Here is a 10,198-nt window from a genome sequence, read left to right as displayed (position 1 = left end):
TACTGAAATTGGGAAGTTGGTAATTGGGTTTATTATTGCATCCACAGAAGAGTACAGCAAACATTTGCAGTTACAGTATACTGTATTCCTTGTCCGGGAAAGAGGACTGCCATTTCGACAGACGCTGTAAAGGAAGAGCTTTCATTTTGTTATTACTTTCAGCCGCAATTTTGACTTTCAGTTTGAGAGTTTTAGTTAACAGCTCTGTTGGTCTAATGTTTATTGTTTTTCTTTTCCTTCAAATTCCGCAACAGTTCTAATTAAAGTCAGTGAGCCAATTCAGAGTCTCTCTCTCTCTCTCTCTCACTCTCTCTCTCTCTCTCTCTCTCTCTCTCTCTCTCTCTCTCTCTCTCTCTCTCTCTCTCTCTCTCTCGCTCTCTCTCTCTCTCTCTCTCTCTCTCTCTCTCTCTCTCTCTCTCTCTCTCTCTCTCCCCCCCCCCCTCTCTCCCCCCCACCCCCCACTTGGGCCATATCGGAAATTTTTGGCAAAGAAAGGTACATGTTCATAAAGGGGTAAAAAGTGTCCATCTTCTCAAACTAGTGAACTCCACAACTGCTTTATAGCAGTAGGATAGAAGCTGTCTTTGAACAGTCAAGTCGTTTATTGTCAATTAACTATATATATGTATATCGTCAAATGAGACAATTGTTCTCCAAACCAAGGTGTAAAACACTGCAGTACACATAAAACATAATCACTTTTGAAAGCAAGGATGAGACCTACATATGGATTACATATTAATAAACTAAATTGCATAAATTAACTATTGTCAGATACAGAACAGATTAACTGGTGACACTTCGAATGCGATGCAGCAGGGAGTTCAGAATCCTAATGGCCTGAGGGAAGAAACTGTTTCCCATCCTGACCGTTCTTGTCTTTATGCATCAGCGTCTCCTGCCTGATGATAGAAAGTCAAAGAGGATGCTGGATGGACGGGTGGGATCCTGATAATACTAAGGGCCCTGTGTATGCAGCGCACCTGATAATTGTTTCTGCAAGGTAGGAAGACCCCACGATCCTCTCGGCCATTCTCACTGTCCTTTGTAGGGACTTCCGGTCCGATGCTTGGCTGGTCCCACACCAGATGGAGATGCAACTTGTCAGGACGCTCTCAATGATGCTCCTGTAAAATTCAGTAATGATGGGGGGGGATGGGGGAAGCCTCAGTTTCCTCAATCTCCTTAGGAAGTGGAGACACTGCTGTTCCTTCTTGTTCAGGGAAGTGATATTAAGGAACCAGATGAGGTTGACCATGATGTGAACTCCTATCCCCGATAGGAGAAGAGAGAATGCGTAGGGTGGGCATCTCGGCAAATGTCGGCTTTGATTTTGTGATCAGGTCTCTCTGTGGAATTTAAACCCCAAATGAATAGGCACCTCGGTAGTGTAATGATTAGCACGATGCAGTTAAAGGTCAGGATATCAGAGCTTGGAGTTCAAATCTAGCGCCATCTGTACGGAGTTCATATGTTCGTCTCAGGTTTCCTCCTGGTGCTCCGGTTTCCTCCCACAGTCCAAAGATGTACTGGTTGGAAGATTTATTGGTCATTGTTAATTGTCCTGTGATTAGGCTAGGGTTTAATCGGTGAGTTGTTGGGCTCTGTGGCTCACTGAGCCAGAAGGGCCTGTTACACACTGATTCTCTCAATAAGTAAATAATTCTGGTCGCCTCACTATAGGAAGGACGTGGAAGCATTGGAAAGGGTACAGAGGAGATTTACCAGGATGCTGCCTGGTTTAGAGAGTGTGCATTATGATCAGAGATTAAGGGAGCTAGGGCTTTACTCTCTGGAGAGAAGGAGGATGAGAGGAGACATGATAGAGGTGTACAAGATATTAAGAGGAATAGACAGAGTCGACAGCCAGCGCCTCTTCCCCAGGGCACCACTGCTCAGTACAAGAGGACATGGCTTTAAGGTAAGGGGAAGGAAGTTCAAGGGGGATATTAGAGGAAGGTTTTTCACTCAGAGAGTGGTTGATGCGTGGAATGCACTGCCTGAGTCAGTGGTGGACGCAGATACACTAGTGAAATTTACGAGACTACTAGACAGGTATATGGAGGAATTTAAAATGGAGGGTTATATGGGAGGCAAGGCTTAAGTGTCAGCACAACATTGTGGGCTGAAGGGCCTGTACTGTTCTGTACTATTCTAAGTTCTATGTACATGTATGAGATATAGTTAAATATACAATAGTATAATGTTACTGATGTATTCATAAGTAACAGTGTGGCTGCATCCCTATCAGAGTCTGGGATCTCCAGCTCCAGCTCAAGCTACGGTTCTCTACGAGTGGCGGGCTCTCACTCTCAAATCGCAGTTCAATATCTCCGGGCGTGACCTGGACGACGTGTGCCTTTGCACCACGCCACAGTACACGGGCAATCCAGCCGCTCGCCAACAGGGGCGTTACGAGAGACTGAAGCATCAGGCGGTGTGAGCCACTGCCAGAAGGTGGCCCCTGCACCTGAGCAATCCTCTCTCTCTCTCTCTTTCTGAGGCCCCGTCAGTCCTTAAATCCGCGGACTCGAAGAAGTGACGTGGAAGATTGTCGCATCGAAATAGGGAGCTGCTGGTTTCCCGCTTTCGTTGTTGTTGCAGGGAGTGTTGGAACGGGCTGTAGCTTTTCAAGGTCCCTCTGGGAGCTTTGCTATTGTTTGCATGGTGGCAGGGGAGGGGGTGTCGGTGCTTCTGCTGGAGCAAGTGGGGGGAGGGTAGATGCTTTTGCCGCTGAGAGGGACGAGCCAGCACTTTGAGGTTCTTTTGTCTCTGTCATTCATTCTTTGGGTTTTTTTGGTTTCGTAGATGTCTGTGAAGAGTAAGAATTTCAGGTTGTCTCCTGTATACACTCTCTGACATTAGGTTGAACCATTGAATCATTGAATAGTGTAATAGGTACAAGATTGCAGAAGATTCACCTATCAGTTTCTCACTTCACCCCCTCTGCCCCATTCACCTACCTGACTTCACCTTTCACCTTCCAGCTTCTACTCCTCCCCCTTCTCCCCACTTTCTTATTCTAGCTTCTTCCCGCTCCCTTTCCAATCCAGATGAAGGGACTCCGATCGAAACGTCGACCGTTTATTCTCCTCCAAACAAAACAGGTGAGTTCCTCCAGCATTTCATACGTGCTACTCTGGACTTCCAGCATAGGCAGAATCTCAAAGGTTCAAAGGTTTGTTTATTATCAACGCCTGTATCCATGTGCAACTCCGAAATTCACCTTCTCCGGATAGCCATGAAACAAAAAAAGAGAGAAACATCAACCACACCCCCTCCCCCCACTAAAAAAAGACAGCATCCCAATCATCAGCCCCCAAAACCCCACCTTTGCACAAAACGGAATGGGAACATACCCTCCCACACACAAAAAAAGAACAGAATACAACAGAACATCAACCCCCAAACACCCTCCCCTTGCACAACAAAATGAAAAGAAACAGGCGATAACACAGAACAGAAAAACCGCTTTTCTGAAAAAGCCCACAAACCATAAACATGGCAGTCCAATCCATAAATGCAGAACCACAGTACCATCCTCCGATATCACTGACATTCACCGGAAGAGAGGGACACTGCACGAGGCAGAGAGGCCTACCCACCTGTCACAGTGAGCCACTGAGAGACAGGCCGCTCACACATTCCTTCTCAGGCATTCGGCGCTGAAACTCGCTCACCTTCCACATTCGCCTCGATGTCTCAATCTCCCTCGACTCTTTCATCGGCAATTAATGGACGCTGTAATTGGTGAAACAGAGTCAGGTGTAGGCTCGTGCCCCGACTCAAAGTTTTTTCACCCTGAGGCTGCCTAAGTGTGTTCTCGGAGACGTCAAAGTACTGGATCACTCGATCAATCGCAGGCTCTTAACAGACACAGAAACACATCAAAGGTGGTGGAGGCGGATACGATAGGATCTTTTAAGAGACTTTAGGATAGGTACATGGAGCTTAGAAAAATAGAGGGCTATAGATAACCCTAGTAATTTCTAGGGCAGGGACATGTTGGACACAACCTTGTGGGCTGAAGGGCCTGTATTGTGCTGTAGGTTTCCTATGTTTCTGTTAAAGGAGAAAAACAGACATAAAAAGAAGTTGAGCTAACTGGAAGATGTCGACCAAGACAGTGTTGTACTCTGGCAACATCTTGACCAGGAGGGTAGTACTCATCTCTTATGTTGGGGAGATATCATGTTCCAAAGAGCCCAACTCTACCCGGAGGGTCTTTGCCAATGTGGTTTCCAAGACGGTGATTGGCCACTCAACTTCCTATCCCAGTTCCATATTCCCTGCAAATTGCACCTCCTCCAGTCACCAGTTTAGTGACTGGCCATGAATTATTTAGTTGGTGATAATCTGTCGGGTTCTTTGTAAAGGGCATTTCAATGAAACCACGCCCTGTGCTTCCAACAGCCATATCAGTTAGTTTCCGGAAGGCTTCCTTGCATTGTAATTGGGAGCAGCAGCGATGAATCATTATTTTGATTTCTCTGTAATTCAGCATAGCAGTTGTAGAATCCCTGGAATCACCTTAAATTGAGAACTTCAATCCATCAGCAAGGAAACTGTAAACATGAGAAAGTCTGGAAATCCAGAACAACACTTACAAAACGCTGGAGGAGCTCAGCAGGTCAGGCAGCATCTATGGAAATGAATAAACAGTCGACTTTTCGGGCCGAGACCAATCCTCAGGACTGAGAAGGAAGGGGGAAGATGCCGGAATTAAAAGGTTAAGGACAATAGCTGGAAGGTGATTGGTGAAGTCAGGTGGGTGGGAAAGGTCAAGGGCTGGAGAAGAAGGAACCTGATAGAAGAGGAGAGTGGACTATAAGAGAAAGGGAAAGAAGAGGGGAACTGGGGGAAGTAATAGGCAGAAGAAAAGAGGTAAAAGCTCAGAGTGGGAGATAAAGGAAGAGGGAAAAGGGATATTTTGTTTACCAGAAGGAGAAATCAATATTCACTCAGGTCGGAGGATACCCAGACGGAATATAAGTTGTCGCTCCTCCAAAATGTACTTGGCAGCATCCTGTTCTGCTCATTGTGAGGGCTTGTAAAGATGTCTTCTCAAGGCTGTTTGTCTGGGTGGGCCAATTGGCACCGGAATACATCTGGATTTGGTGTTGCCATGGTGGGTGGCACAGTAGCACAACGCTTTACAGTATCAGCAACCCAGGGTTCAATTCCCGCCAGACACTGCCTGTAAGTTCCCTCCGTAACCTTGTGAGTTTCCTCTCGGTGCTCTGGTTTCCTCCCACAGTCCAAAGACGTACTGGTTGGTCGGTTAAGTGGTCATTGTAAATTGTCCCGTGGTTAGGCTAGGGCTAAATCAGGGGTTGTTGTGCAGTGCTGTTCAAAGTACCAGGAGGGCATATTCTGTGCGGTATCCCAATAAATAATTTTAAAAATGCTACTGTAACGCACGCAAAATGCTGGAGGAATTCAGCAGATCAGTCAGCATCTATGGAGGGGAATAAATGGTCGAGGTTTCAGGCCAGGGCCCTTCATCAGGACTGGAGAGGACAGGGGAAGAAACCAGAATAAATGGTGGGAGGAGGGGTGGAATCTGATACTTGCCTACCTTCCTAACGCCCCCCTCAGCTGGCTTCACCTGTCACCTACCAGCTTGTACTCCCTCCCTCCCCTCCCCCACCTTCTTCCCACTTCCTTTCCAGTCCTGACGAAGAGCCTTTGGCCTGAAATGTTGACTGTTCATTCCTCCCCATGGATGCTGTCTCACCTGCTGAGCTCCCCCAGCATTTTGGGTGTGTTGCTTCACATTTCCAATATCTGCAGAATCTCTTTTATCTATAATGTTGCAACACACAGTCTGACACCACACCTTTGCTTCTCAGGGGAATACATCGCACCTGTCAGAGGGATTTGTCAAGATCTACTCGAGCACTGATTAATCACCACGCTAGACACAGAGAGGATTTTTTTTCTCATTGCTTAGCAAGTCCTGTAAGGGTTCTCATTTTTGTACAGTGTAAGTAGAAGACAGTTTGAGGCTGGGACCTGTATCTTGTTTCCAAGACTTAAAGGTTACTGTGACCTCGAAGCAATGTGCAGGTATATTCTTAAAATAGTCTTATTTTGGGTTGCGTTGTTTTCGCAATTCAGAAGAGTAAGGAGGTACAAGTGCTGTCGGTCCCACACCACCAGGTTCAGAGAAAGTTATTACTTTACATCCAGACGGCTCCTGAACCAGTGTGGATAACTACACTCACAAGAACTCTGAAGCACAACTTATGGACTTAATTTCAAATACACTACAACACAGGTTCTTGGTATTATTTATCTATCTGTTTATCTATCTATCTATCTATCTATCTATCTATCTATCTATCTATCTATCTGTCTATCTATCTATTTATCAATCTATCGATCTATTTGTCTATCTATCTACCTGTCCATCTATTTATCTATCTGTTTATCTATCCATCTATCTATCTATCTATCTGTTTGTTTGTTTATTAATTGAGATTCAGCACAGAACAGGCCCTTTCAGCCCTTTGATCTGTGCCACCCATCAATCCCCATTTAACCCTAGCCTAATCACGGGACAATTTACAATGACTAATTAACCTATCAACTGGAACGTCTTTGGACGACTGTGGGAGGAAAGCAGAGCACCCGGAGGAAACTCACATGGTCACCGGGAAAATGAGCAGGCAACGGCGGGAATTAAACCCAGGTCATCCATCCTGTAAACGTTGTGCTTCAGGTAGCATCTATGGAAGTGAATAGACAGTCAATGTTTCAGGCCGATATCCTTCTTCAGTATGTCCAGAATTTCTCCTGTTTATTATTCGTTTCTTTTTCTGTATTTCCACAGTTTGTCTTCTTTTACACATTGTTGTTTGTCGCTCTTTGTTGGTGTGTAGATTTTCATTGATTCAGTTGTATTTCTACCATGAATGCCTGCAAGAAAATGAATCTCAAGACAGTATATGGTGACAAATACATAATTTGATAATAAATTTACTTTGAACTTTTGAACCCTGGAAAGGTTAATGTCAAATTCATTGAGCGGAGAGTGAATGTCATCTGGCCATCACTTGCAAGGCCAGGTATCAACTCACACAGCACAGGAACAGACCCTTCAGCCCAACACATCTGTGCTAACCAAGCTTTCTACCTAAGCAAGCTCCATTTGCTTGTGTTCGGCTCATATTCTACGAAACCCTTCCTATTGGTGTAATAGTCCAAATGTCTTCAAAACATTGCAAATTGCACCTTCCCCCGCAGCTTAATCCATATAGACACTCTCTCCTGGTGAGAAAAGGTGCCCCCCCAGGTTCCTTATAAAATCTCTTCCCTCTCACCTTCAATCTACGTCATCTAGTTCTTGATTGCCCAGCCCTGGGAAAAAGATCGTGCGCAATCACCCTGTCTAAAGTGATTAAAGATCAGCTTCATTTGTCAAATCTACACCGAAACACACAGTGAAATGCATCACTTGTGTCAAATGAAATGAGCAATGATCGGTTCTTGAAGGGCAGATGGATGCAGTATAACCTTCCTATCGTGAGGGTGCCTGTATATACCGGTATCAGATAGGGTTTAAAACGTTTGAATTTAAGGCTTTGTGGGCCATCGTCAACATCATTATGTGGCATGTCGTATGACATGGGTGATCATGGTCCTTCTATAAGTTGCGAACGCTGCATCCGTCGCAAAAAAACGAAGATTCAGGAATGAATTCTTCTTCTTTTTGTCACTCCATCTTCCTGTTATTCCTAGCAATCCCCCTTTTTTCTGATACTTATACTATTTTCTTCTGAATGACATCATCTGCATGTGAAGTTTTCCAGATACTTTTGCTGGGACAAAGTAACTCACACAGATGGTCTTAAAACACCCACAATTAATGCCTTGAGTGCTGGCACCATGACATTCCATCTTGTAACCACGTTTGATGTGCTAAATGACATAACCACATTGTCTTGCATTTGGCTAATGGAGACAAGTCTCCCAGTTACTCCCTGCAGTTCGCTCAGCAGACGACGCCATTGCCACCACCCTCCACCTGGCCCTCACCCACCTGGACAAACAAGACACATACATTCAGATGCTGTTCATAAACTTCAGTTCAGCATTCAACACAATCATCCCTCAGAAACTGATCGGAAAGCTGAGCCTACTGGGCCTGAACACCTCCCTCTGCAACTGGATCTTAGACTTCCTGACTGGGAGACCTCAGTCAGTCCGGATCGCGAGCAGCATCTCCAACACCATCACACTGAACACGGGGGCTCCCCAGGGCTGTGTGCTCAGTCCACTGCTGTTCACTCTGCTGACCTACGACTATGCTGCAACACACAGCTCAAACCACATCATCAAGTTCGCTGATGAAACGACCGTGGTGGGTCTCATCAGCAAGAACGATGAGTCAGCATACAGAGAGGAGGTGCAACAACTAATGGACTGGTGCAGAGCCAACAACCTGTCTCTGAATGTGAACAAAACAAAAGGACAGTTGTTGACTTCAGGAGAGCACAGAGTGATCGCTCTCTGCTGAACATTGATGGCTCCGCCGTTGAGATCGTTAAGAACACCAAATTTCTTGGTGTTCACCTGGTGGAGAATCTCACCTGTGCAACAGTTTCTTCCTCCAAGCCATCAGACTCCTCAATACTCAGAGTCTAGATTGACATCTACATCATTTATCATTATATTGAAATTCATCGTCTACTGTGCCTATTGTCCTGTTTATTAATGATTTATTTATTAATTAATTACTGTACTGCCTGCACTGTTTTGTGCACTTTATGTAGTCCTGTATAAGTCTGTAGTCTAGTGTAGTTTTTTGTGTTGTTTTACGTAGTCTAGTGTAGCCTTGCGCTGTCTCACATAGTCTAGTGAAGTTTTGTGTTGTTTCATGTAGTACCAGGATCCTGGAAAAACATTGTTTCATTTTCACTGTGTACTGTACCTGCAGTTTATGGTCGAAATGACAAATAAAAAGCGACTCGACTTAACTTTGCAAAGCTGTGCTTCCAGCTTCAAAATGATTGCGACTTGCAAATTTCATTAAGAACTGGTGACTGCTTCTTACTCGCATCAAAAAGCCGAGCAGAGGTTATTTGTTAAAAGCTTAACTTCATCACCAAAAATTCTGACCATTTGGAAAGGTCGTGCCACTGTGCTAGAAAGCTGAGGTCGGCAATAAGCCTCTTGTAGCCTGGAAATTGGGTATCTATCTATTTATCCATCTAGCTATCTATCTATATTTCTGTCTATCTGTCTGTCTATCTATCTATCTATCTATCTATCTATCTATCTATCTATCTATCTATCTATCTATCTATCTATCTATCTATCCATCTATCCATCCATCTATCTATCTATGTATCTATGTACTTACTGAGATACAGCACAGAATTGGTCCCTCCAGCCCTTTGAGCTTTGCCTCCCAGCAACTCCCCAATTCAGTCCTTGCCTATTCACAGAGAAATTTACCGTGACCAATTAATCAAGCAAGCAGCATGTCTTTGGACTGTGGAAACCCATATGGTCACGGAGATAACGTACAAACCCCTTATGGGTAGCAGCGGGAATTGAATCCGGGTCGTTGGTACTGTAAAGTGTCGTGCTAACCATAACTCTCCTCTGCCTAATATCCAGCGCATAAGGCCACTCTGCATCTTCCTTTGCTCCAATCTGATTAACCTTTCGCTATCATTCACAATCACCCTGAACTAACTGCTATTTCAGAATCTGCCATTCCTGTCTGGGGCCTGGAATCACATATAGGTCTGAGAATTTAAGATACTACAAATCAAATGGACTTTAATGTCGATCTGGTAGATAACGATTTTGTGTTAGCTCTTAGTTGGATTTCACTTCCACTGCTACCAAGATGGTCTCCTAGCTTGGCAACTCAGGATAATTAAGTGCTTGCAATCATGCCCCATTTGAGAATTTGATGTTCATTCCATCAGGTTGGAGGCTACCCAGATGGAATATAAGGTGTTGCTCCTCCAACCTGAGTGCGGCCTCATCGTGGCCGTAGAGGAGGCCACAGACTGACGTGGTGGAATGGGAATGGGAAGTAGAAATGGAATGGGTGGCCACTGGGAGATCCCCCTTTCTCTGGTGGACACAATGAAGGAGCTCAACAAAGCAGACTCCCAATCTACACTGGCCTCACTGAAATACAGGAGGCCCCATCGCCTCCCTCTCTCCCAGTTTCACC

Source organism: Hypanus sabinus, chromosome 24 (genome assembly GCF_030144855.1).
Source record: "Hypanus sabinus isolate sHypSab1 chromosome 24, sHypSab1.hap1, whole genome shotgun sequence".
Taxonomy (NCBI): domain Eukaryota; kingdom Metazoa; phylum Chordata; class Chondrichthyes; order Myliobatiformes; family Dasyatidae; genus Hypanus; species Hypanus sabinus.
The sequence above is the reverse complement of the archived record's forward strand: the minus strand, read 5'-3'. Positions refer to the sequence as shown.